Raw genomic sequence first — 27,898 nt, 5'->3', positions numbered from 1 at the left:
TCACAGCAGGGTGGGCAGACTTTTTCAAGCTAACAAAAAGGCCACAGAGGTGTGCAGAGGGGCGTCGCTGAACACACTACGTGTTGAATCTTGAAGCGGAAGGGCTACAGTAGCAGAAGACCACACTGGGTTCCTCTCCTGTTAGCTAAGAACAGGAAGATGAGGCTACAGTGGCACATAATCACCAAAATGCATGACTGAAGATTGCAAAAAACGTTTCCCAGGTCTGCTATAGTTGGTTATGATGAAAGCTAATGCCGTATATAGAGTGGTGTATCTTCTTTCTCTATGTGTACTTATTGATTGAAATCGAAGTTAAATTTATCATTTAGTCTCCCTTACATGGAGTGAAGAAGCTATGTGTTACTTGGCAATTGATCAGCCATATCTTTCGCGCAATTTCGGTTAATCAACTAAAAATAATTAAAACAGGTTGATACTGTGGTGGCCCGATCGGAAATCGGTACACCACTGGTGTGGAACGGCCCGTGCGCCGGCGGCTTCTGCTAGGAAAAGTTATTAACCACGTGTATTTCCCCAGGTCGTATCTAACAGAGCCGCACCGGAGCGAGAGCCGGCGAGGAGTCAGAACCATGGCCAGCGACACGGGGAAAGACGCGTGGGGAATGTGAGGAAGAGACAATTAACCCTTCTCATTGGACAGGCGCAGCCGGACCGACTCCGAGAGAGAGCGGAGCCGTACAAAAGGCGAGGCGCAACCACAGAGCGGGGCTGAGTACGGAGGGAAACGGAGGCGAAGCCCAGTGAGGAGGAAACAGCCACGGGAAAGCAACTAACGACACCACGGTGGAAGCGGGTCTTCGGAGGCCCTACCAAAAGGCGCGGCCGGCACGGACCACCCAGAACCACCGACGGACCGGGAAACCTAATTTTTTGGCCGGTGACTTTTTTTTTCGTTTTTGTGAGAAAGGAAGTTTTTTGTTTGAGACGTTGTAAAAGTGCCCTGAAGGCACACCAGAACCTCATTAAAACTACCCGTTGAGGAACTACTCTTGCTCTCTCTGCCTCTCTCTCCCCACGGGGCGCCACATATGGTGGAGAATGCGGGCATAGAGACCCCAGCTATAGAGAGAGAGAGCAATTAAAAAAAAAAAAAATAAAAAAAAAAAATTTAAAAAAAATGGAGGACGCCATCAACGCTCTACTGCGGTCACAAGGCGCCCTGCAGAAAGCCGTGGCGGAACTGTGCCAAAAGTCCAGCCCGGCGACAAGCCACCGGACACCCAAAGACGTACTGCTGAAGCAGACCCCGGACGATGAAATTGAGGCCTACCTCGAGACCTTCGAACGGGCGGCTTACCTGGAGAAGTGGCCTCAAGGCGCCTGGGGCTCCCTCCTGGCCCCATTCCTCAGCGGGGAGGCCCAGAAGGCGTACCGGGGACTGCCTCCGGCCGAAGCCCACGACTACCCCACCCTCAAAGCCACCATCTTAGCCCAGTATGGCTACAGCCTCCCCGCCAGGGCACAGCGGTTCCACCAATGGGCCTATGACCCCGCCCTCCCGGCGCGAGGACAGGTGATGAGCCTGGGGAGGCTAACCAAAAGTTGGCTAGTCGAGGGCGACGGGCCGCCCCTGCTCGACCGGGTGGTGTTGGATCGCTGTGTCCGAGCCCTGGCCCCGGACGTCAAGAAATATGTGGCCCAGCAGGGGCCCCGCTCCATTGATGCCCTGGTCAACCTCCTGGAGAACCACCAGGTGGCCCAAGAGATGGTCAGGGGAACCAAAACGGAAAGCCCCCGAAGAACCCCAAGCGCGGTCCGACTGGAGCCACAAACCAGGCCACGGTGGAGAGCGGACGACAGGGACGAGGGACTCCGCCGGAGAGAGACCAGACGGTGCTTCGCCTGTGGCCGGGAGGGCCACCTGAGCCGGGATTGCCCAGGGAGGGAGGAGTCCATGGCCACTGCACCTGAGACGGGCCGACCCTGCCACTACCTCACCACGTGCTGGGCCCACAAGGGCACTGCCGCCCCTAGGCTACCCGTCCGGATCGGGGGTCAAGACGCGGAGGCCTTGCTGGACTCGGGGAGTGCTATTACCCTGGTGAGACCAACCCTAGCAGGGGGGAGACGGGGAGAGGACATCGCCGTCACCTGCATCCACGGCGACGTACGAAGCTACCCCACCGCCGAGGTAACCATCATCACCCCTAGAGGTCAATTCACGGGAAGGGTGGGGGTAGTCGAGAGCCTCCCAGTGGAGGTGCTGCTGGGAAGAGACTGCCCCCTCTTTCTCAGCTACTGGAGTGAGAGGGCGACCTCGGAGAGGCCAAGTCACACACCCCGACCCCGCCGGAAGGGCCACCGGGAACCACACCCGGTTTGGGTGGCCCCTGCCGGGGATAGTGAGGAGGAGGAGATCTCGCCCCAAGGGGGGAGGGGACCGACCACGCAACCCCCTACCGAGAGCACGGATACAGCCCCGGAGCGACCGGACCCACCACCACCCCTGGAGGCGGAAGGGGGTAGCGCGGGGGGGTTTTCAGAGTTTCAACCCGAACTAGAGAGGGCCCCAACGGACTTCGGCTCCGCCCAGCTGCAAGATCCCCTCCTCGCCCAGGCCTGGAGGGCCGCTGCTTACATTGAGGGCGTCCCACAAGGCGGGGTGAGTAGACCGGCCTACCCGTATTTTAAAGTCCAGAATAACCTGCTGTATCGGACCTGCAACAGGGACCCGGGAGAGCTGGACCAACTTCTGGTACCCCGGAGCCACACCTCCAAGGTGCTCTACCTCGCCCACACCCACCTGTTGGGGGCCCACCTGGGAAGGGAGAAGACGTATGAGCGGATCCTATCTCGCTTCTACTGGCCTGGCATCAAACGGGCAGTGGAGGACTACTGCCGACAGTGTGCGGAGTGTCAACTGCACAGCCCCCGGGTGACGTATCGCAATCCATTAATCCCTCTCCCCATTATAGATGTGCCCTTCCGCCGAATTGCTATGGACATAGTGGGACCCCTGCCCAAGTCCAGCCGGGGTCACCGCTACATCCTGGTAATCGTTGATTACGCCACCCGTTACCCGGAGGCCGTACCCTTACGGGCCGCGACGGGGAAGAGCATCGCGAGGGAGCTGTTCCTCCTCTTCAGCCGGGTGGGGATCGCGGAAGAGGTCCTGACAGACCAGGGGACCTGTTTCATGTCGGGCGTGATGAGGGAGATGTGCCGCCTACTCCGGGTCCAACAAGTGAGGACGTCCGTCTACCACCCCCAGACCGACGGGCTGGTAGAGCGGTTTAACAAAACCCTCAAGTCAATGCTGAGGAAAATGATCACAACGGACGGTAAGGACTGGGACCACTTATTACCGTACCTATTATTTTCGATACGTGAGGTCCCACAGGCATCCACGGGGTACGCGCCCTTCGAGTTGCTGTATGGGAGACGTCCCCGAGGGCTACTGGACCTCGCGAAGGAGGCCTGGGAGCAGCAGCCGTCCCGACAACGCACCCTCCTGGAACATGTGGAAGCGATGGACCAGCGGATGGCAAAGATCTGGCCCATGGTCCGGGAGCACATGCAACAGGCCCAGAAGGAGCAGGCTAGACTGTACAACCGAACAGCCCAGGTGAGAGAATTTCAGCCGGGGGATAAAGTCATGGTGCTGATCCCCACCAATGAGTGCAAATTTCTGGCCAAATGGCATGGGCCCTACGAAGTAGTAGCCAAGGTTGGGCCAGTGAACTACATGGTAAGACAGGTGGGCCGGAGACACCAGCTCCAAAAGTACCACATTAACCTGCTAAAGAGGTGGCACGAACCCGTGCACGACCCTGCTCCCCTCTGCTTAACCACAGGCGGCGCCACCGGAACACCAGAAGTGGCCACTGGAGACCTGCTGACCGACCGGCAGCGCCAAGACCTCCGCGAGCTGGTGAGTCAACACCGGGATGTGCTCTCCCACCTCCCGGGCCGGACTACCAAGGTCCACCACGACATCGTCACGGAGCCAGGAAGGAGGGTTCGACTGCGGCCCTACCGGATCCCGGAGGCGAGAAGGCAGACCATCCGGGAGGAGGTGGCGAGGATGCTGGACCTGGGGGTCATAGAAGAATCCCAAAGCGCCTGGTCCAGCCCGATCGTGTTGGTCCCAAAACCGGACGGCAGTTGGAGGTTCTGCAACGACTTCCGGAGGTTGAACGAAATCTCCCGGTACGACGCCTACCCCATGCCCCGGGTGGACGAGCTGATCGAGCGGCTGGGACCCGCTCGCTACCTCAGCACCCTGGACCTCACCCGGGGGTACTGGCAGGTACCGCTGACCCCCCAGGCGAGGGAGAAGACGGCTTTCGCCACCCCGGATGGCCTGTTCCAGTACCGCGTCTTACCCTTCGGAGTGCATGGAGCCCCCGCCACCTTCCAGAGGCTCATGGACAACCTGCTGAGGCCCCACAGGGAGTATGCTGCTGCCTACCTCGACGATATCGTCATCCACAGCGCTGATTGGGAAAGCCACCTCAGGAGGCTGGAGGCGGTGCTCGGGGCGCTCCGGGAAGCCGGCCTGACAGCTAACCCGGCTAAGTGTCGCCTGGGCCTGGAGGAGGCCGACTACCTGGGCCACACCGTGGGACGAGGGTGCGTCCGACCCCAGAGTCAAAAGGTGGACGGGATCACCAACTGGCCACGACCCACCACCAAAAGGCAAGTGCGCACATTCCTGGGCCTAGTGGGGTACTATAGGCAGTTTATACCGGACTTTGCCACCAGAGCGGCCCCCTTGCACGAGCTGACCAAGAAAGACCACCGGCACACGGTGATATGGACCGAAGCCGCCGACCGCGCCTTCCTAGACCTGAGGGCCGCCCTGGGGAATGAACCAGTACTGACCACCCCTGACTTCTCCCAAAAGTTTGTTTTGCAGACCGACGCCTCTGAAACCGGACTTGGTGCGGTCCTATCCCAGATCCAGGACGCCACCGAGCACCCGATCACCTATATCAGCCGGAAATTGCTGAAGCATGAGAGGAATTATAGCACGGTGGAGAAGGAGTGCCTGGCCATAAGGTGGGCAGTCGGGAAGCTCAAATACTATCTGGTAGGAAGGGAATTTATCCTTATAACTGACCATGCCCCATTGCAATGGATGTATCGGTGTAAGGACACTAACGCCCGGGTGACCCGATGGTTTTTAGAACTACAAAGTTTTAAATTCACGGTGGAACACCGAGCCGGGAGACTCCAAGGGAACGCGGATGCCCTGTCCCGGATGAACGAGGGCCTCTTTGGTGACGCTCCCGCCGAGGGCGTGGAGCTGAGGGGGAGGAAATGTGGTGGCCCGATCGGAAATCGGTACACCACTGGTGTGGAACGGCCCGTGCGCCGGCGGCTTCTGCTAGGAAAAGTTATTAACCACGTGTATTTCCCCAGGTCGTATCTAACAGAGCCGCACCGGAGCGAGAGCCGGCGAGGAGTCAGAACCATGGCCAGCGACACGGGGAAAGACGCGTGGGGAATGTGAGGAAGAGACAATTAACCCTTCTCATTGGACAGGCGCAGCCGGACCGACTCCGAGAGAGAGCGGAGCCGTACAAAAGGCGAGGCGCAACCACAGAGCGGGGCTGAGTACGGAGGGAAACGGAGGCGAAGCCCAGTGAGGAGGAAACAGCCACGGGAAAGCAACTAACGACACCACGGTGGAAGCGGGTCTTCGGAGGCCCTACCAAAAGGCGCGGCCGGCACGGACCACCCAGAACCACCGACGGACCGGGAAACCTAATTTTTTGGCCGGTGACTTTTTTTTTCGTTTTTGTGAGAAAGGAAGTGTTGTAAAAGTGCCCTGAAGGCACACCAGAACCTCATTAAAACTACCCGTTGAGGAACTACTCTTGCTCTCTCTGCCTCTCTCTCCCCACGGGGCGCCACAATACGAATTGAGAATCATTTGAATTCCAAGCAAAACAAAGCATTGTTGCTGGCCATGTGCAATACCTTCATGACGATAATTTTTCAATCCGATACTTCCAGCAGGGTAATGCATCGTCACAAAGCACACGTCATCTAAAGCAGGTCCCACATACATTCCTGTGTCTTCACTATACTCCACTGGCCTGCACATTCCCCACAACTCAATGAAATAGAGCACCTTTGGGTCCCTTTGGGACCAGGAAATTCGCAGTATGAATGTATAACTGCTTAATGCTATCAAGGCAGCATGGGCCAAAAGCCCTATGGAATGTTTCCAGCACCTTGTTTAATCCATTACGAGACGAATTGAGGCTGTCCTTGAAGTAAAAGGGGTCCTATCCAGTATTAAATTCATGTAGGCTCCCTAATAAAATGGCTGGTTAGTATATATTGTAGAGCACATTCGTAGCCTATAATTCACATGGTCACTTAGGTTCATTTGATTTAGTGAACACATTCCTTGCAATCGTAAGGATAAATGAATGCAACTAAAACTTTGCACGGAAAACTGACACAATGCTCGGGGCGTCGTTAAGATAATGTTTGATAAATATATAAGTGAAATCGGTTTAAAATAAAGGGCACGGAGCGTTATCTCCGGTAAGTTGAAAAATGTAAACGCAAAGGGCATTACACATAAATTAGTAGAACTATAAGTAGGCAGGTTACTCACAGGTTGCTGAATTATCTGAACATTCTGATGATCTGGATACAACTGTTGTGTCTGGGCGTATGTGTCATCTGCCCACGCCATTGGAATCAAGTAAAGAAATAAAGTAATAAATGTAACTGCGGCGTAAGTGGCACCTAGCTCCAGTGATACAGCTTCGCCGTGGAACAGGTGAGCCGGTTGAGTTGTCATAGCGCCAGAATGAAAACACTAACAATAAACAATCCTCTTTTGCTACAGCGGCGACCGAGCTCGCAAGTTTGTGCACACCGCACATATGGCGAAATGATCATTTAAATTATCAAGAATAACACCGCTTATGACCAGCCTTGAGACCAACTATATACGAAATTCCGTGGATTGATTTGGTCATAACTTAACTGTTATGACTTAAACACAAAAATAGGTTGCCTATGAAGCTGAATGTTCACAGGGGTGAGGCTCACCTGCCCATTGTTCCCTTGCCTTGATGTCCAAGTGGTCTTCTCAGTTGTTCAACTGAGGGCACTTTGCCCCAAATATTCAGAATACCCTCAAAGTTCTATACATAATTTAATCAATAAAAATATATTATGACTGCTCGAATAAGATGAATGTGTCTGCTTTTGTCAGGCCAGTCACCCTGCTGAACATTCCAGCTAAGACCAACTGATTCTAAGCTGGTTCCAGCTGTGTCTTTGACACTTCTAGCTGATCAAAACTGGTCTCTAGCTAGACAAAGCTGACACGCTGTTGGTGAAGTGTTGGACTAGCTGACAACATAAGCTTGTTGATCAGCTAAAAGTGTCTAAACTGCTTCTCAACAGTGTGTCACTAACATGTTCTCTAGGTTGATATTTTTGCTAGTTTCGTTTGGCTACGTAAGCTGTTTATTATTCCTACATAAGTGTATATCATTCTGTTGCATTATGCTGTATAAATACTGTTTTAGATATAATCCATTGTCAGATTCATCAAATAGGCCCTAGTCCTTATCTTTGTTGTGCACTTGAAATTGTACTTCCCTCTTTCAGCGTGATTGTTCCTGGTGATGCGTATGCACTTTTCACTTTGTTGTACGTTGTTCTGGATAAGAGCGTCTGCCAAATGCCAATTATGCAATGTAATGTAAAACATGGCTTAACCCTCTTGTATAGTCTTAACATTCTCTATACTCCTATTGGAAAGGGTAAAAAATGACCCACCTTCACTAAACCCATAAAATAAAGCAGCTTAATTGAATTTTAAACTCCAAATGTATTTTGCATGATGAAACACCCATTCACTCATCACAAACTTTATCATCACATTTCAAGTTGAAAAAATATCTTTAGGGGGTTTTCTCTGGTTTTAAACAGAAAATAGTATTTTATGCTATTCTAAGCTGAGTTCTAATTAATGTTTCACTTTCAAAATTATTTATATGTACATATGACCGGTTTAATTATCCAAGGTTAAAGTGGATTTTTTTTCCTAAGAATGTCAGTTATGATCACTGGGTGTTCCTGGCAACAGATGTTCCGAAAAGCAAGTGTCACCAGATAAATATGAAACACAATGTCTGCAGCTGCCAGTGTTTGTATGCTTTTTGCCTTCCTCATAACCGCCAATCCTCTCACCCGGTGAATTCACTCTTCATTAGGCAGGAGATATATAGGAGCATAAAATGCACAACCTCTTGCTTCAGTAAACTTCCCTGAAGCCATAAGGCACTTTAATTCAGCTCATAGCTTTTAGAAACACATCAACTTCTTGATTGATCTGAATTTTTCTATGATGATCCTGTGATGTTGGTGTATTGTATAAAGTTATCGTATGTTGTCTTGTGTCTCTGTTTTCAATCTGAGCTGCACAAAGACAAATTCCAATAAACTTTGTGTTGACATGTTAATAATGCATTGAATTCAATTATCTTTATTATTAATAAAAATTGTGGAACTAAATCAAATTATTATTACATTATTTTACACTGGATCACTGAGGCCATGTGTTTGGTTTCTGATAACTCTGCACTGAGCATCATTACATTACATACTGGGCGCTGACTTCAGGTGTTTGGATCCTGATTACATTTAGGTGCGGGACACTTTATACACAATATTTCCTGTGCCCCCAACTGCCACACAACCCCAAAGCGTAATGGATCCACCTCATTGCTTCACAGTTGGCAAGGTGTTCTTCTCTACGAAGGCTTCACCCTTTTTTCTCCAAACATACCTTCTTTGGTGGTGGCCAAAAAGTTCAATTTTGGTTTGGTCAGTCCAAAGCGTAAGGCTTCAGGCTTCTCAATGCTTTCTTTTGCATACTTCAGATGCTTAATTTTGTTCTTTCTGGCAACTCTGCAATGTAGGTCTTTGTTGTTTTAAAGTATGTTGTATTGTTGTCCTGTGAACAGCTAGACCTGTGTTTGCTACTCTTTTTTGCAGGTTTTTTGCAGCCATGTGTGCGTTCTTCTGAGCATTTCTCACCAGGCCTCGGGGCATTCTATCTGAAATCAGTCTTGGTCTTCCAGACCTTGCCTTGGCTTCAACTGTTCCATTTATCTTCCATTTTCTAATAATGTTTCTGACAGTGGAAATGGGTAGTTTGAAACATTGAGAGTTTTTGTAGCCTTCTCCTTCTTGGTGGAAATGAACCATCTTCATTCTGAAATCATTTGGCAACAGTTCAGAGGAACCCATGGTTGTTAACAACAGGCAGAACAACCACTGCTGGATACTTTAGAAGGCATCGAGTTACATATAAATAGTTCAGCCCTGGAATTATAATCGCCTGACACATTGAATAACTTACAAATTGTCGGGAGTGTTGCTTTGATGGGGTGCGAATGTTGTAACATGAATATCTTTTGTAGGGAATGTATTGCTCTCTGAACTTGATTTTAAATGTATTTAAAAAAGAAAAACTCTAACACCTCCACCCTCCTAGATAGCATTGGTTCACCGTCCACCTATGGGGAGCAGAGTGGGGTAGTTATGTTTGACACCAACAGTCTTGCATTCCTGAGCAGTATTTGTGATTATATTTTAAATGACTGCCACGCCTGTTACAGGCCGAAATGCATGCTACTGTCGGAACAAGTATTATTTCCCGGCCGGGGGCTTTCTTGCTGCAGAGGCAAACCGGTGAATGAAATACAAAACCACCGTACCATCCTTTTAAAAATGGCCCACCACCACCCACACTTCCAGTCCACAGGGGGGAGCAAGAGTACAGGCAGAAAGGCAAAATAAGGTAATTCAGCAAAGGAAATAAGACAGGAACCAGGGAAAACACTTACATGTATGTTTTATTTATTAGATAGAGTACATTATCAGACCAGAAAAAAGGGGTTTGGGGAATAGCAAAAGGTCCTGCCCCACACACAACATGCCGCTGACAGCACCATAGTGGTCAGCATATTAGCATGCAGCATGAATGCAGGGAAACATAAACAAACAACACCACAGGGAGGTGAACTTATCACCTTATCACCTATCAAAATGTGCTGTTTTGATTCTGAAATGGGTGAAGCAATTGCCGCAGGACTACACAATGTTGTCGGCTCTTCAACCGATTGTTGGGCCAAAAGTAAGGAAGCCAATCATGTTATCAGCAGCTCCGTCACTTTGGGAACCTAGATGCACATGGCAGCTGACAGTGGAGTCTGACCACAGAACTGTGAGTTCTGTATGAGTTCCACCTTACAGGAGGTAAAAAGTGGTGCAATATCTCTCACATGTAAACTACCTGTAAAGGGGACAGCGTCCCCTGGTGAGATTGAGGTGTGAAAGTAGTCTCCATGGGTCAGGTTGGGCTTGGGAATCCCTACATGGGCCTGCAGGCTGAGCTGTGGGGAGACGTGGAGCCGATCATGCAGCTTCTCCAGGTCTCCTCTGGAGTTCAGACTGAACTGCTTCAGCTGCACGACCAGAACTCCAAGTTATCCTATTTTAACCAGGTAAGTACTGAAAATACAATAAACAAACAGCACATTAAAACATCAATTTAACTTCAAGTACTTTAATTGATTGCAAACAAAAAAGGCCCCTGTGTTTAGTGGAGGTTTGTATTTTTTCTCAACACCAGTATCATCATTCTAAATTTAGGCGATGAATGACTTCTTTTTTAATGACAATACTGCTACGGGTAGTTTTTTTTTTTACTCCTGATTGTAGTATGCAGATTTTCATAGTTGTGCAAGGTCATTTTATACTGGATGATCAACATATAAAAACTAAGAACAGACATTGTATCTTTAAAATACTGCAACTAAAGGCTATTTTCACTTATTTGGAGTTTCAGTCATCAGCACTCGCTTATCAGGTTACTTATTCAGGTGGTGCAGTATGATTTTTCTGCCTCATCCATTTGTACTGTTTTTGTTCCAAAGTCATGATTCACCACAGTTTTTCTCAGCACACTTAATACCATCTAATTTGAATTTAATATTGCAATATCTCTTTGCCTCCATACCCATCTGTAAGCTAGCTACCGTACATTGGCTGCCATGGGAAATTGACAAGCTGCTTGCATGTTACCATGGTGATGTATTTTCTATGATCAGAACTGGCTTTTATTTTCATTTTTATGTTTTTGTTCCCTTTCCGCTATTAAAAGAGGCTGGGTTTTACAGACTCTGCATGTAATGTGGGTTTTATGATATACATGAAAAAGGATTTATGCTAAGTTAATGAAAGTTCATTTTCATATTTCATCACTTTCTCCTGTCAGTTATCCTCAGGCTACTGGGCAGATTAACTGAAGGACTAAAAGAGAAGGAAGAGGCTGCACCTACTGAGGCAGCAACTGTAACACCTTCTCAACAGAGGCCAACTGTCCAGAGAAAACACAGTAACAACAAAATACAGCAACACATTTAACACAGAAATGTCCCCTGGTCTAAGTCCCCAGAAAAACTGTTATAATCCTCCATTTTGCACACTTTCACCTTGCAGCTTTTGAGAGGGACCCACAGAGACACAGAACTTAATACTCACAGCCAAAATAAAATCTGTTTCTGTTTTTAGATTACGATTTCCTGAACTGACAAAATTGAAATGAAACTGACACACCAGGCCTGACTCATCATAAATCACTGATTTACTTAACACAACTTTCTTTAGGCCTGCCCTTCAGTTCTCTGGCCCTGTTTGTGATTGGTGGACATCCCCAAATTTAAATCAAGAGAGAAAGTGGATGATTTATTTTAACTGAGCTAATAGAAGAGACTGCAGGTCATGGCTCACCTCAGGCATGTTCTGGTGGACAGCAGGTAAAATGTCAAGTTTTCCCGGATGCTTGTCCTCAGGGAAACCCCCACCTCCTTCAGCTGGGACAACAGAATGTGTCCTACAGGAAGACGGGGAGAACTCATGAGGGCAGGAGCAGGTCTTAAGGCTTCAACAGTGACCTTATAGACATAGTCTACAGGCCCTAGCTCTTAGAGACATGGTCTACAGGCCCTAGCTCTTAGAGACATAGTCTACAGGCCTTAGCTCTTAGAGACATAGTCTACAGGCCTTAGCCCTGAGAGACATAGTCTACAGGCCCTAGTCCTAAGAGACATAGTCTACAGGCCCTAGCCCTGAGAGACATAGTCTACAGGCCCTAGTCCTAAGAGACATAGTCTACAGGCCTTAGCCCTAAGAGACATGGTCTACAGGCCTTAGCTCTTAGAGACATAGTCTACAGGCCTTAGCTCTTAGAGACATAGTCTACAGGTCCTAGCCCTTAGAGACATAGTCTACAGGCCTTAGCCCTTAGAGACATAGTCTACAGGCCTTAGCCCTTAGAGACATGGTCTACAGGCCCTAGCCCTTAGAGACATAGTCTACAGGCCTTAGCCCTTAGAGACATGGTCTACAGGCCCTAGCTCTTAGAGACATGGTATACAGGCCCTAGCCCCAAGATACATAGTAAACAGGCCCTAGCTCTAAGAGACATAGTAAACCGACCCTAGCCCTTAGAGACATGGTAAATAGGCCCTTGTTCTTAAAGACATGGTTCACAGGCCCTGGTAGAGACATGAGTCCTTAGAAAATGAGAATGAAGATACTGGAGACTTGAATTCATAGAACAGCTGTTTCCTATTTTAAAGAATCAGTGAGTTATTATTCTGTTACTGTACATACAGTACTGTGCAAAAGTTTTTGGCAGGTGTGAAAAAATGCTGTAAAGTAAGAATGCTTTCAAAAATAGAAATATTAATACTCTATTTTTATCAATCAACAAAATGCAAAGTGATTGAACAGAAGAAAAATCTAACTCAAATCAATATTTGGAGTGACCACCCTTTGCCTTCAAACCAGCATCAATTATTTTAGGTGCACTTGCACAATGTCAGGGAGTTTGTGGGCATATAATCAGGTGTGTGATTAACCATTTATACCAAACAGGAGCTAATGATCATCAATTAAATATGTAGGTTGAAACACAATGATTAACTTAAACAGAAACAGCAGTGTAGGAGGGTTAAAACTGGGTGAGGAACAGCCAAAGGTGAGGTTCTAAGGTGAGGTTGCTGAAGACTGTTTAATGTCAGAAGTCACCATGGCAAGACTGAGCATAGCAAGACACAAGGTAGTTATACTGCATCAGCAAGGTCTCTCCCAGGCAGAAATTTGAAGGCAGGCAGGGGTTTCCAGGTGTGCTGTCCAAGCTCTGTTGAAGAAGCACAAAGAAACGGGCATCGTTGAGGACCGTAGACGCAGTGGTCGGCTAAAGAAACTTGAAAGACACATCATGCTTATTTCCCTTCGCAATCGGAAGATGTCAAGCTGTGCCATCAGCTCAGAATTGGCAGAAACCAGTGGGACCCAGGTACACCCATCTACTGTGCGGAGACGTCTGGTCAGAATGGTCTTCATGGAAAAATTGCGGCCAAAAAGCCACACCTCCGACGTGGAAACAAGGCCAAGCAACTCAACTATGCATGAAAACACAGGAGCTGGGGTGCAGAAATATGGCAGCAGGTTCTCTGGACTGATGAGTCAAAATTTGAAATATTTTGCTGCAGCAGAAGGCAGTTGTTCGCCGAAGGGCTGGAGAGCGGTAGAAGATTGAGTGTCTGCAGGCAACAGTGAAGCATGGTGGAGGTTCCTTGCAAGTTTGGGGCTGCATTTCTGCAAATTGAGTTGTGGATTTTGTCAGAATTAATGGTCTCCTCAATGCGAATGCAATGAGAAGTACAGGCAGATACTGAACGATCAACCAATACCATCAGGGAGGCATCTGATTGGCCCTAAATTTATTCTGCAGCAGGACAATGACCCCAAACACCCAGCCAATGTCATTAAGAACTATCTTCAGCGTAAAGAAGAACAAGGAGTCCTGGAAGTGATGATTTTGCCCCCACAGAGCTCTGATCTCAACATCATCGAGTCTGTCTGGGATTACATGAAGAGACAGAAGCATTTGAGGCTGAAGCACAGAACTGTGGCTAGTTCTCCAAGATATTTGGAACACCTACCAGCCGAGTTCCTTCAAAAACTGTGTGCAAGTATACCTAAAAGAATTGATGCTGTTTGGAAGGCCGAAGATTTATTTTCGGCTGTACTTACAAACATCAAAGTACAAGCATGGACTGACGAGGCAGAGGCAGTGTCCACCTTCTTATAATCAAAATTAATAACATGCTTAATTCTACCTCTAACTGGTACTGGTTACCAAATAAAGACATGCATGCAGTGTTTATGACTAACTTCTTGCTTTTATTGGGAGGCTGATACCCAGAGAGCACAATAGAGGTAGGGAGCGAGACCTTGAAGGTTTATTTGGAAAACTTGGGACTTATTGCTCTACCTGTTCCTTGAGAGGCCTGGCAGGAGGCATGATTTTAGCGGTGAAACAATTTTCAATACTGCTCTTCCCTTCAACAGTAATTATTACTTAACTTAGTGAGCTGTCCTGTAAAGGTTTAAATTAAACATGACACTTAAATGAGTAATTCTGGTACAAAAGAGCTAAGGAGCTGGCTGAAGATGTGGATCAGTGTTTTGCACAATGAGAGCATAACCTTTTCATGACTAATATTTTTTTCAGTATTGTTTCATGGTTTCATTTCACGGACAACAGGTATTTTGTTCATTACTCATTACTACAATGTTTTCATTCATGAATACAAACTCTACCAACTGGAGAATAAACCTCCTCTCTCTGCATCAAATGGAAAGAGTATCCGTGGGGTTACTACAAAAAACTATGGCATAACCTAAACTGAAAAACTTAATTGAAAAAGCCCATCAATGTATGCTCATCACATATCAGTTGCAATCTTGAATGAGCTTTGAATTTAATCATTCAGTCAATTTGAGTACAATCATGTATTCCCTGATAAGCATTATCAGGAAAAGAGACAAGTTGTCGGTGGACAAATGATGAATGAAAATCACGCCTAGCTCTGCTGAGCTGAAGGATGACATTACAAGCTGAAACCAGACATCAAAGATGACATCAAAATGGCAAACAATTGCCAACAGGCAAAACAATTGGTCTTGTCTCTGATAAGAAAGTTCAAATTGAACAAAGGGATTTATGAGGATAGAAAAATGAAGCAGACAAACAGTACCCTCAATAATGTGCGCCAAGATTAATCCATTATTTCAACTGGACAAAGCAGAGCAGAATCATCTGATTCGATTTACCAGTCATTTGAAAAAGTGACACTGTTCACAGAATCACAACACCTGTTTTACAACAGGCCAAAAACAGTAAAAAAAAAGAAAAAGGTTGCTGGAGATTGCCAAGGTTTCCTTCAAGTCAGGAGTACTTGGCCTTTAACCAATTCCACTCTTCCAGAGGGCAATTTCCACCTATTTGGTACTAGTCCTATAAAAGTGTCAATATCTCAAAAACTATTTACTGCACACACATGGTTGAAGATTTTAAATAAAGAAAAGGCTTGTATCATTCAAACATTTGAGACAGAACAAATTTATATCAGAGCATGTACAACTCAAGGAGCAACCCATAACTACTTTATATTTGAATATGACACATTCGACAACCTTAGACATTATATGGAAAGGGTAGGAAACCCAATACAAGAAACCTACCATGTTTTACATTAATTTGGTACTGAATTGACATAGCATTGCATTTGAGCAACAATAAGAAGTAGTTCAAGACACCATTCGCTTAGGTATACTCTGGGCAAAAATATAGATCTCTCGAATATGGCTGAATGGATGACGAAATAAAAATCAACTGGAGTAAGAAAACAGTTGAAGCTTCATAACCAGGTGTTATTTGGTTCCATAAATATGTCTATCAAATAAGCAAATAATGAGCAAAACAAACGTATATATCTACCAAACTCCAGAATCAGTGTCTGGAGCGACATGGCAAGGTAGTAAGAGCTGTTGTCTGGCAGTTGGAGGGTTGCTGGATTGATCCCCCGCCTGGGCTGTGTCGTAGTGTCCCTGAGCAAGACACCTAACTGACAAATGATCCTGATGAGCTGGTCAGTGACTTGCACTGCTGCCAGGTGCTGTCGGTGTGTGTGTATTAATGGGTGAATGAAAAGTATCAATCCTTTTGGATAAAGGTGCTATATGAATGCCAACCATTGACCAAACCAGAAATATGTTGGTTGGACATGGAATAAAAATGTTCCATCAGGAAACTTTGGAATTGTATATATTTTTCTGATATTAGAACAGAATTATTTTACATTGAGAAATGCTATCATGGATTGCGTCAATATACTTTTTACTGTCTGACTCTGTGGCAAGGCAAGGCTTGTAAACAGTAAGCGTGGCATGGGGGAGGCTGGAGTAGAATTGCTCGGCTTTGCAAATGAGAGGCCGAGCATCTTTAAAAAAGTGGTAGAGCATTTGACGACAGATCACGAGGTCCCTTGTTCAAATCTGGGTGCCCCCTTGTGAAACTACTTGGGCTTTCAGATTTTAAGTTTGGAGACAAGCAGATGTTGTCCTGAAGAGTTCTCATGGTCGTGGGTCTTCTGTAACATCATGGGTGCAGCTTTCGCCGCTCCACAGGACTATTGACGATATCAAAACAGGAGGCATCATTTAATGAGTAACACCAAGGCGAATTTAGCTTTGATAATTTTGTAAAAATTTGACTCTTTTGGGTGTGGTGTCAATTTCTTTGGTTGAACAATTTATTTTCCAGATTAATTCACTGCAGGAACAGAGCCAGTATTTTTATGGAATTCCTGGACTTTCACTTTGTCCTGAGGTCATATCATTTGTAGCCTTTTTTTTTTCCATTGTTTTGATAATGACTGGGCAGTGGGGGTATAGCTCAGTGGTGGAGCATTTGACTGCAGATCAAGAGGTCCCCGGTTCAAATCTTTGTGCCCCCTTTCAGACTGTGTGAATTTTCTGATTTTAGACCTGGAGAAAACCAGACTGGAGAGTTGTCATGGTGGTGGGTCTTCTGTAACATCATGGGTGTAGCTTTCACCGCTCCACACGACTATTGACGATATCAAAATAGGAGGCATCATTTAATTAATAACACCAAGGTGAATTTAAGCTTTGATACTTTTGTAAAAATGTGAGTCTTTTGGGTGTGGTGTCAATTTCTTTGGTTGAACAATTTATTTTCCAGATGAATTCACTGCAGGAACACAGCCGGTATTGTTATGCAATTCCTGGACTTTCACTTTGTCCTGAGGTCATATCATTTTTAGCAATTTTTTTTACATTCTTTTGACAGCTTTTTTACAGTGGGGGTATAGCTCAGTGGTAGAGCATTTGACTGCAGATCAAGAGGTCCCCGGTTCAAATCTTTGTGCCCCCTTTCAGACTGTGTGAATTTTCTGTTTTTAGACCTGGAGAAAACCAGACTGGAGAGTTGTCATGGTGGTGGGTCTTCTGTAACATCATGGGTGTAGCTTTCACCGCTCCACACGACTATTGACGATATCAAAATAGGAGGCATCATTTAATTAATAACACCAAGGTGAATTTAAGCTTTGATACTTTTGTAAAAATGTGAGTCTTTTGGGTGTGGTGTCAATTTCTTTGGTTGAACAATTTATTTTCCAGATGAATTCACTGCAGGAACACAGCCGGTATTGTTATGCAATTCCTGGACTTTCACTTTGTCCTGAGGTCATATCATTTTTAGCAATTTTTTTTACATTCTTTTGACAGCTTTTTTACATTGGGGGTATAGCTCAGTGGTAGAGCATTTGCCTGCAGATCACGAGGTCCCCAGTTCGAATCTGAATGCCCCCTTTCACCCTGCATGAGTTTTCTGATTTTAGACTTGGAGAAAACCAGACTGGAGAGTTGTCATGGTCGTGGGTCTTCTGAAACTTCATTGGTGCAGCTTTCGCCGCTCCACAAGACTATTGATGATATCAAAGGAGCAGGAATCATTTAATGAATAACACCATTGCGAATTTAACTTTGATAATTTTGTAAAAATTTGACTCTTTTGGGTGTGGTGTCAATTTCTTTGGTTGAACAATTTATTTTCCAGATTAATTCACTGCAGGAACACAGCCAGTATATTTATGGAATTCCTGGACTTTCACTTTGTCCTGAGGTCATATCATTTGTAGTAATTTTTTTTCCACTCTTTTGACAATTGTTTTGCTGTGGGGGTATAGCTCAGTGGTAGAGCATTTGACTGCAGATCAAGAGGTCCCCAGTTCAAATCTGGGTGCCCCCTTTCAAACTGCGTGAGTTTGCTGATTTTAGACTTGGAGAAAACCAGACTGGAGAGTTGTCATGGTGGTGGGTCTTCTGTAACATCATGGGTGTAGCTTTCACCCCTCCACACGACTATTGACGATATCAACACAGGAGGCATCATTTAATTAATAACACCAAGGTGAATTTAAGCTTTGATACTTTTGTAAAAATGTGAGTCTTTTGGGTGTGGTGTCAATTTCTTTGGTTGAACAATTTATTTTCCAGATTAATTCACTGCAGGAACACAGCCAGTATTGTTATGCAATTCCGGGACTTTCACTCTGTCCTGAGGTCATATCATTTTTAGCAATTTTTTTTCCATTCTTTTGATGGCTGTTTTGCAGGGGGGCTATATCTCTGTGGTAGAGCATTTGACTGCAAATCAGGAGGTCCCCAGTTCGACTCTGGGTGCCCCCTTTCAAAATTTGTGAGTTTTCTGATTTTAGACTTGGAGAAAACCAGACAGGAGAGTTGTCATGGTGGTGGGTCTTCTGTAACATCATGGGTGTAGCTTTCACCGCTCCACAGGATTTTTGACGATATCAAAACAGGAGGCATCATTTCATTAATAACACCAAGGCAAATTTAACTTTGATAATTTGGTAAAAATGTGACTCTTTTGGGTGTGGTGTCAATTTCTTTGGTTGAACAATTTATTTTCCAGATTAATTCACTGCAGGAACACAGCCGGTATTGTTATGCAATTCCGGGACTTTCACTTTGTCCTGAGGTCATATCATTTTTAGCAATTTTTTTTACATTCTTTTGACGGTTTTTTACATTGGGGGTATAGCTCAGTGGTAGAGCATTTGACGGCAGATCAAGAGATCCCCAGTTCAAATCTGAATTCCCCCTTTCACCCTGCATGAGTTTTCTGATTTTAGACTTGGAGAAAACCAGACTGGAGAGTTGTCATGGTCTTGGGTCTTCTGTAACATCATGGGTGCAGCTTTCGCCGCTCCACAAGACTATTGATGATATCAAAGGAGCAGGAATCATTTAATGAATAACACCATTGCGAATTTAACTTTGATACTTTTGTAAAAATTTGACTCTTTTGGGTGTGGTGTCAATTTCTTTGGCTGAACAATTTATTTTCCAGATTAATTCACTGCAGGAACACAGCCAGTATATTTATGGAATTCCTGGACTTTCACTTTGTCCTGAGGTCATATCATTTGTAGTAATTTTTTTTCCATTCTTTTGACAATTGTGTTGCTGTGGGGGTATAGCTCAGTGGTAGAGCATTAGACTGCAGCTCAAGAGGTCCTCAGTTCAAATCTGGGTGCCCCCTTTCAAACAGTGTGAGTTTGCTGATTTTAGACTTGGAGAAAACCAGACTGGAGAGTTGTCATGGTGGTGGGTCTTCTGTAACATCATGGGTGTAGCTTTCACCCCTCCACACGACTATTGACGATATCAAAACAGGAGGCATCATTTAATTAATAACACCAAGGTGAATTTAAGCTTTGATACTTTTGTAAAAATGTGAGTCTTTTGGGTGTGGTGTCAATTTCTTTGGTTGAACAATTTATTTTCCAGATTAATTCACTGCAGGAACACAGCCGGTATTGTTATGCAATTCCTGGACTTTCACTTTGTCCTGAGGTCATATCATTTTTAGTAATTTTTTTTCCATTCCTTTGACAGCTATATTCCCGTGGGGGTATAGCTCAGTGGTAGAGCATTTGACTGCAGATCAAGAGGTCCCCAGTTCAAATCTGGGTGCCCCCTTCCACCCTGCGTGAGCTTTCTGATTTTAGACTTGGAGAAAACCAGACTGGAGAGTTGTCACGGTCGTGGGTCTTCTGAAACTTCATTGGTGCAGCTTTCGCCGCTCCACAAGACTATTGATGATATCAAAGGAGCAGGAATCATTTAATGAATAACACCATTGCGAATATAACTTTGATAATTTTGTAAAAATGTGACTCTTTTGGGTGTGGTGTCAATTTCTTTGGTTGAACAATTTATTTTCCAAGTTATTTCACTACAGGAACACAGCCGGTATATTTATGGAATTCCTGGACTTTCACTCTGTCCTGAGGTCATATCATTTGTAGTAATTTTATTTCCATTCTTTTGATGGCTGTTTTGCTGTGGGGGTATAGCTCAGTGGTAGAGCATTTGACTGCAGATCAAGAGGTCCCCAGTTCGACTCTGGGTGCCCCCTTTCAAACTTCGTGAGTTTTCTGTTTTTAGACTTGGAGAAAACCAGACAGGAGAGTTGTCATGGTGGTGGGTCTTCTGTAACATCATGGGTGTAGCTTTCACCCCTCCACACGACTTTTGACGATATCAAAACAGGAGGCATCATTTCATTAATAACACCAAGGTGAATTTAAGCTTTGATAATTTTGTAAAAATGTGAGTCTTTTGGGTGTGGTGTCAATTTCTTTGGTTGAACAATTTATTTTCCAGATTAATTTACTGCAGGAACACAGCCGGTATTGTTATGGAATTCCTGGACTTTCACTTTGTCCTGAGGTCATATCATTAGTAGTAATTTTTTTTCCATTCTTTTGACTGGTGTTTTACAGTGGGGGTATAGCTCAGTGGTAGAGCATTTGACTGCAGATCATAGTGCTCCCAGGTCAAATCTGGGTGCCGCCTTTCACCCTGCATGAGTTTTCTGATTTTAGACTTGGAGAAAACCAGACTGGACAGTTGTCTTGGTCGTGGGTCTTCTGAAACTTCATGGGTGCAGCTTTCGCCGCTCCACAAGACTATTGATGATATCAAAGGAGCAGGAATCATTTAATGAATAACACCATTGCAAATTTAACTTTGATAATTTTGTAAAAATTTGACTCTTTTGGGTGTGGTGTCAATTTCTTTGGCTGAACAATTTATTTTCCAGATGAATTCACTGCAGGAACACAGCCGGTATTGTTATGCAATTCCGGGACTTTCACTTTGTCCTGAGGTCATATCATTTTTAGCAATTTTTTTTACATTCTTTTGACGGTTTTTTACATTGGGGGTATAGCTCAGTGGTAGAGCATTTGACTGCAGATCAAGAGGTCCCCAGTTCAAATCTGAATGCCCCCTTTCACCCTGCATGAGTTTTCTGATTTTAGACTTGGAGAAAACCAGACTGGAGAGTTGTCATGGTCTTGGGTCTTCTGAAACTTCATTGGTGCAGCTTTCGCCGCTCCACAAGACTATTGATGATATCAAAGGAGCAGGAATCATTTAATGAATAACACCATTGCGAATATAACTTTGATAATTTTGTAAAAATTTGACACTTTTGGGTGTGGTGTCAATTTCTTTGGTTGAACAATTTATTTTCCAAGTTATTTCACTACAGGAACACAGCCGGTATATTTATGGAATTCCTGGACTTTCACTCTGTCCTGAGGTCATATCATTTGTAGTAATTTGTTTTTCCATTCTTTTGATAATTGCGTCTCCCTGGGTGTATAGCTCAGTGGTAGAGCATTTGATTGCAGATCAAGAGGTCCCCAGTTCGACTCTGGGTGCCCCCTTTCAAACTTTGTGAGTTTTCTGATTTTAGACTTGGAGAAAACCAGACAGGAGAGTTGTCATGGTGGTGGGTCTTCTGAAACATCATGGGTGCAGCTTTCGCCGCTCCACAAGACTATTGATGATATCAAAGGAGCAGGAATCATTTAATGAATAACACCATTGCGAATTTAACTTTGATAATTTTGTAAAAATTTGACTCTTTTGGGTGTGGTGTCAATTTCTTTGGTTGAACAATTTATTTTCCAGATTAATTCACTGCAGGAACACAGCCAGTATATTTATGGAATTCCTGGACTTTCACTTTGTCCTGAGGTCATATCATTTGTAGTAATTTTTTTTCCATTCTTTTGACAATTGTTTTGCTGTGGGGGTATAGCTCAGTGGTAGAGCATTAGACTGCAGCTCAAGAGGTCCTCAGTTCAAATCTGGGTGCCCCCTTTCAAACAGTGTGAGTTTGCTGATTTTAGACTTGGAGAAAACCAGACTGGAGAGTTGTCATGGTGGTGGGTCTTCTGTAACATCATGGGTGTAGCTTTCACCCCTCCACACGACTATTGACGATATCAAAACAGGAGGCATCATTTAATTAATAACACCAAGGTGAATTTAAGCTTTGATACTTTTGTAAAAATGTGAGTCTTTTGGGTGTGGTGTCAATTTCTTTGGTTGAACAATTTATTTTCCAGATTAATTCACTGCAGGAACACAGCCGGTATTGTTATGCAATTCCTGGACTTTCACTTTGTCCTGAGGTCATATCATTTTTAGTAATTTTTTTTCCATTCTTTTGACAGCTATATTCCTGTGGGGGTATAGCTCAGTGGTAGAGCATTTGACTGCAGATCAAGAGGTCCCCAGTTCAAATCTGAATGCCCCCTTTCCCCCTGCATGAGTTTTCTGATTTTAGACTTGGAGAAAACCAGACTGGAGAGTTGTCATGGTCGTGGGTCTTCTGAAACTTCATTGGTGCAGCTTTCGCCGCTCCACAAGACTATTGATGATATCAAAGGAGCAGGAATCATTTAATGAATAACACCATTGCGAATTTAACTTTGATAATTTTGTAAAAATTTGACTCTTTTGGGTGTGGTGTCAATTTCTTTGGCTGAACAATTTATTTTCCAGATTAATTCACTGCAGGAACACAGCCAGTATATTTATGGAATTCCTGGACTTTCACTTTGTCCTGAGGTCATATCATTTGTAGTAATTTTTTTTCCATTCTTTTGACAGTTGTTTTGCTGTGGGGGTATAGCTCAGTGGTACAGCATTTGACTGCAGCTCAAGAGGTCCCCACTTCAAATCTGGGTGCCCCCTTTCAAACGGTGTGAGTTTGCTGATTTTAGACTTGGAGAAAACCAGACTGGAGAGTTCTCATGGTGGTGGGTCTTCTGTAACATCATGGGTGTAGCTTTCACCCCTCCACACGACTATTGACGATATCAAAACAGGAGGCATCATTTAATTAATAACACCAAGGTGAATTTAAGCTTTGATACTTTTGTAAAAATGTGAGTCTTTTGGGTGTGGTGTCAATTTCTTTGGTTGAACAATTTATTTTCCAGATTAATTCACTGCAGGAACACAGCCGGTATTGTTATGCAATTCCTGGACTTTCACTTTGTCCTGAGGTCATATCATTTTTAGTAATTTTTTTTCCATTCTTTTGACAGTTATTTTCCAGTGGGGGTATAGCTCAGTGGTCAGCTCCCTCCTAGCCGGTCTCCCAGCGTGCGCCATCAAGCCCCTCCAGCTGGTCCAGAATGCTGCAGCCCGCTTGATCACCAGTCAGCCCAGGTCGGCTCATGTCACCCCGCTTCTCATTGGCCTCCACTGGCTTCCTATTGCCGCACGCATCCGATTCAAGGCCCTAGTGTTGGCATTTCAGGCTGCTAAGGGGACTGCCCCACATTACATACAATCCCTGATCACTCCCTACTCCCCAGCTAGACCACTCCGGTCTGCCAGCTCTGGTCGCCTTACGATTCCCTCTCTACGGGCACCTGGCGGTCGAGCTGCACGTTCACGCCTGTTTTCCGTTCTGGTTCCTCAGTGGTGGAATGACTTGCCTACCACTGTCAGGACAGCAGAATCCCTCCCCCTATTTCGACGCAGACTCAAAACACACTTCTTCAAACTCTACCTTAGTCCCCCCTCCTGACTTACCCCGCCCCCCCCTTCTGATACCCCTATTCCTGTCTAACCCCCCCCCCCAAAAAAAAAAAAAAAAAAAAAAAAAAATTGCACTTATGATGACGACTATATGTTTAAAACAGCAGTCCAGGTGTATTTTTCTAGTTCTGGATGTGATGCTTTGACTTGTGGTAGAACCTATGCACTTGTAAGTCGCTTTGGATTAAAAGCGTCTGCCAAATGACTAAAATGTAAAAAATGTAAATGTAATGGTGGAGCATTTGACTGCAGATCAGGAGGTCCCCAGTTCGGCTCTGGGTGCCCCCTTTCAAACTTTGTGAGTTTTCTGTTTTTAGACTTGGAGAAAACCAGACAGGAGAGTTGTCATGGTGGTGGGTCTTCTGTAACAACATGGGTGTAGCTTTCACCCCTCCACACGACTATTGACGATATCAAAACAGGAGGCATCATTTCATTAATAACACCAAGGTGAATTTAAGCTTTGATAATTTTGTAAAAATGTGAGTCTTTTGGGTGTGGTGTCAATTTCTTTGGTTGAACAATTTATTTTCCAGATTAATTTACTGCAGGAACACAGCCGGTATTGTTATGGAATTCCTGGACTTTCACTTTGTCCTGAGGTCATATCATTAGTAGTAATTTTTTTTCCATTCTTTTGACCGGTGTTTTACAGTGGGGGTATAGCGCAGTGGTAGAGCATTTGACTGCAGATCATAGTGCTCCACAGGTCAAATCTGGGTGCCGCCTTTCACCCTGCATGAGTTTTCTGTTTTTAGACTTGGAGAAAACCAGACTGGACAGTTGTCTTGGTCGTGGGTCTTCTGAAACATCATGGGTGCAGCTTTCGCCGCTCCACAAGACTATTGATGATATCAAAGCAGCAGGAATCATTTAATGAATAACACCATTGCGAATTTAACTTTGATAATTTTGTAAAAATTTGACTCTTTTGGGTGTGGTGTCAATTTCTTTGGCTGAACAATTTATTTTCCAGATTAATTCACTGCAGGAACACAGCCAGTATATTTATGGAATTCCTGGACTTTCACTTTGTCCTGAGGTCATATCATTTGTAGTAATTTTTTTCCATTCTTTTGACAGTTGTTTTGCTGTGGGGGTATAGCTCAGTGGTACAGCATTTGACTGCAGCTCAAGAGGTCCCCACTTCAAATCTGGGTGCCCCCTTTCAAACGGTGTGAGTTTGCTGATTTTAGACTTGGAGAAAACCAGACTGGAGAGTTGTCATGGTGGTGGGTCTTCTGTAACATCATGGGTGTAGCTTTCACCCCTCCACACGACTATTGACGATATCAAAACAGGAGGCATCATTTCATTAATAACACCAAGGTGAATTTAAGCTTTGATACTTTTGTAAAAATGTGAGTCTTTTGGGTGTGGTGTCAATTTCTTTGGTTGAACAATTTATTTTCCAGATTAATTTACTGCAGGAACACAGCCGGTATTGTTTTGGAATTCCTGGACTTTCACTTTGTCCTGAGGTCATATCATTAGTAGTAATTTTTTTTCCATTCTTTTGATGGCTGTTTTGCAGGGGGGGTATAGCTCTGTGGTAGAGCATTTGACTGCAGATCAGATCTGGGTGCCCCCTTTCAAACTTTGTGAGTTTTCTGTTTTTAGACTTGGAGAAAACCAGACAGGAGAGTTGTCATGGTGGTGGGTCTTCTGTAACATCATGGGTGTAGCTTTCACCCCTCCACACGACTATTGACGATATCAAAACAGGAGGCATCATTTCATTAATAACACCAAGGTGAATTTAAGCTTTGATAATTTTGTAAAAATGTGACTCTTTTGGGTGTGGTGTCAATTTCTTTGGTTGAACAATTTATTTTCCAGATTAATTTACTGCAGGAACACAGCCGGTATTGTTATGGAATTCCTGGACTTTCACTTTGTCCTGAGGTCATATCATTTTTAGCAATTTTTTTTACATTCTTTTGATGGCTGTTTTGCAGGGGGGGTATATCTCTGTAGTAGAGCATTTGACTGCAAATCAGGAGGTCCCCAGTTCGACTCTGGGTGCCCCCTTTCAAACTTTGTGAGTTTTCTGATTTTAGACTTGGAGAAAACCAGACAGGAGAGTTGTCATAGTGGTGGGTCTTCTGTAACATCATGGGTGTAGCTTTCACCGCTCCACAGGATTTTTGACGATATCAAAACAGGAGGCATCATTTCATTAATAACACCAAGGTGAATTTAAGCTTTGATAATTTTGTAGAAATGTGACTCTTTTGGGTGTGGTGTCAATTTCTTTGGTTGAACAATTTATTTTCCAGATTAATTTACTGCAGGAACACAGCCGGTATTGTTTTGGAATTCCTGGACTTTCACTTTGTCCTGAGGTCATAGCATTTTTAGTAATTTTTTTTCCATTCTTTTGACTATTGTTTTGCTGTGGGGGTATAGCTCAGTGGTAGAGCATTTAACTGCGGCTCAAGAGGTCCCCACTTCAAATCTGGGTGCCCCCTTTCAAACGGTGTGAGTTTGCTGATTTTAGACTTGGAGAAAACCAGACTGGAGAGTTGTCATGGTGGTGGGTCTTCTGTAACATCATGGGTGTAGCTTTCACCGCTCCACAGGATTTTTGACGATATCAAAACAGGAGGCATCATTTCATTAATAACACCAAGGTGAATTTAAGCTTTGATAATTTTGTAAAAATGTGAGTCTTTTGGGTGTGGTGTCAATTTCTTTGGTTGAACAATTTATTTTCCAGATTAATTCACTGCAGGAACACAGCCGGTATTGTTATGCAATTCCTGGACTTTCACTTTGTCCTGAGGTCATAGCATTTTTAGTAATTTTTTTTCCATTCTTTTGACAATTGTTTCCCAGTGGGGGTATAGCTCAGTGGTAGAGCATTTGACTGCAGATCAAGAGGTCCCCAGTTCAAATCTGGGTGCCCCCTTTCACCCTGTATGAGTTTTCTGATTTTAGACTTGGAGCAAACCAGACTGGAGAGTTGTCATGGTCTTGGGTCTTCTGAAACTTCATGGGTGCTGCTTTCGCCGCTCCACAAGACTATTGATGATATCAAAGGAGCAGGAATCATTTAATGAATAACACCATTGCGAATATAACTTTGATAATTTTGTAAAAATTTGACTCTTTTGGGTGTGGTGTAAATTTCTTTGGTTGGACAATTTATTTTCCAGATTAATTCACTGCAGGAACACAGCCAGTATTTTTATGGAATTCCTGGACTTTCACTTTGTCCGAGGTCATATTATTTGTAGTCATTTTTTTTCCATTCTTTTGACTATTATGTTCCTCTGGGGCTTTAGCTCAGTGGTAGAGCATTTAACTGCAGACCAGGAGGTCCCCAGTTCAAATCTGGGTGCCCCCTTTCACCCTGTATGAGAGTTCAGATTTTAGACTTGGAGAAAACCAGACTGGAGAGTTGTCATGGTGGTGGGTCTTCTGTAACATCATGGGTGTTGCTTTCACCGCTCCACAGGACTATTGACGATATCAAAACAGGAGGCATCATTTAATGAATAACACCAAGGTGAATTTAATCATTGATAATTTGGTAAAAATGTGACTCTTTTGGGTGTGGTGTCAATTTCTTTGGTTGAACAATTTATTTTCCAAGTTATTTCACTTCAGGAACACAGCCGGTATTTTTATGGAATTCCTGGACTTTCACTTTGTCCCGAGGTCATATCATTTGTAGTTTAAAAAATCTCCAGTCTTTTGAGAGTTACTTCTGAGAGGGGGTATCGCTCAGTGGTAGAGCATTTGACTGCAGATCAAGAGGTCCCCAGTTCAAATCTGGGTGCCCCCTTTCACCCTTTGTGGGTTTTCTGATTTTAGCTCTGGAGAAAACCAGACTGGAGAGTTCTCATGGTCGTGGGTCTCCTGTAACATCATGGGTGCTGTTTTAGCCACTCCACAGGACTATTGATAATATAAAAACAGCAGGCATCATTTAATGAATAACACCTAATTTGGGCGTGGTGTCAATTTTTTTGGTTGAACAATTTATTTTCCAGATTCATTTACT

At 44.6% G+C, this 27,898-nt stretch overlaps 14 non-coding genes across 14 annotated transcripts; all 14 read left to right on the top strand.

Moving 5' to 3' along the window:
- The first annotated feature begins 17,251 nt into the window (after nt 1–17,251).
- On the top strand, nt 17,252–17,323 carry trnac-gca (transfer RNA cysteine (anticodon GCA)). Its single transcript has one exon. It is a non-coding gene; the product is annotated as a tRNA-Cys (tRNA).
- Nucleotides 17,324–18,130: 807 nt separating this feature from the next.
- trnac-gca (transfer RNA cysteine (anticodon GCA)) lies at nt 18,131–18,202 on the top strand. Its single transcript has one exon. It is a non-coding gene; the product is annotated as a tRNA-Cys (tRNA).
- A 1,245-nt stretch (nt 18,203–19,447) lies between these two features.
- Nucleotides 19,448–19,519, top strand: trnac-gca (transfer RNA cysteine (anticodon GCA)). The gene has a single exon. It is a non-coding gene; the product is annotated as a tRNA-Cys (tRNA).
- Nucleotides 19,520–19,887: 368 nt separating this feature from the next.
- Nucleotides 19,888–19,959, top strand: trnac-gca (transfer RNA cysteine (anticodon GCA)). Its single transcript has one exon. It is a non-coding gene; the product is annotated as a tRNA-Cys (tRNA).
- A 367-nt stretch (nt 19,960–20,326) lies between these two features.
- On the top strand, nt 20,327–20,398 carry trnac-gca (transfer RNA cysteine (anticodon GCA)). Its single transcript has one exon. It is a non-coding gene; the product is annotated as a tRNA-Cys (tRNA).
- Nucleotides 20,399–21,204: 806 nt separating this feature from the next.
- Nucleotides 21,205–21,276, top strand: trnac-gca (transfer RNA cysteine (anticodon GCA)). Its single transcript has one exon. It is a non-coding gene; the product is annotated as a tRNA-Cys (tRNA).
- A 368-nt stretch (nt 21,277–21,644) lies between these two features.
- On the top strand, nt 21,645–21,716 carry trnac-gca (transfer RNA cysteine (anticodon GCA)). The gene has a single exon. It is a non-coding gene; the product is annotated as a tRNA-Cys (tRNA).
- Nucleotides 21,717–22,083: 367 nt separating this feature from the next.
- On the top strand, nt 22,084–22,155 carry trnac-gca (transfer RNA cysteine (anticodon GCA)). The gene has a single exon. It is a non-coding gene; the product is annotated as a tRNA-Cys (tRNA).
- Nucleotides 22,156–22,523: 368 nt separating this feature from the next.
- trnac-gca (transfer RNA cysteine (anticodon GCA)) lies at nt 22,524–22,595 on the top strand. Its single transcript has one exon. It is a non-coding gene; the product is annotated as a tRNA-Cys (tRNA).
- A 367-nt stretch (nt 22,596–22,962) lies between these two features.
- Nucleotides 22,963–23,034, top strand: trnac-gca (transfer RNA cysteine (anticodon GCA)). Its single transcript has one exon. It is a non-coding gene; the product is annotated as a tRNA-Cys (tRNA).
- Nucleotides 23,035–24,984: 1,950 nt separating this feature from the next.
- On the top strand, nt 24,985–25,056 carry trnac-gca (transfer RNA cysteine (anticodon GCA)). Its single transcript has one exon. It is a non-coding gene; the product is annotated as a tRNA-Cys (tRNA).
- Nucleotides 25,057–26,288: 1,232 nt separating this feature from the next.
- trnar-gcg (transfer RNA arginine (anticodon GCG)) lies at nt 26,289–26,360 on the top strand. Its single transcript has one exon. It is a non-coding gene; the product is annotated as a tRNA-Arg (tRNA).
- Nucleotides 26,361–26,728: 368 nt separating this feature from the next.
- Nucleotides 26,729–26,800, top strand: trnac-gca (transfer RNA cysteine (anticodon GCA)). The gene has a single exon. It is a non-coding gene; the product is annotated as a tRNA-Cys (tRNA).
- An 807-nt stretch (nt 26,801–27,607) lies between these two features.
- Nucleotides 27,608–27,679, top strand: trnac-gca (transfer RNA cysteine (anticodon GCA)). Its single transcript has one exon. It is a non-coding gene; the product is annotated as a tRNA-Cys (tRNA).
- Nucleotides 27,680–27,898: the final 219 nt, after the last annotated feature.

Source organism: Conger conger, chromosome 16 (genome assembly GCF_963514075.1).
Source record: "Conger conger chromosome 16, fConCon1.1, whole genome shotgun sequence".
Classification (NCBI taxonomy): Eukaryota; Metazoa; Chordata; class Actinopteri; order Anguilliformes; family Congridae; genus Conger; species Conger conger.
The sequence above is the reverse complement of the archived record's forward strand: the minus strand, read 5'-3'. Positions and strand labels throughout refer to the sequence as shown.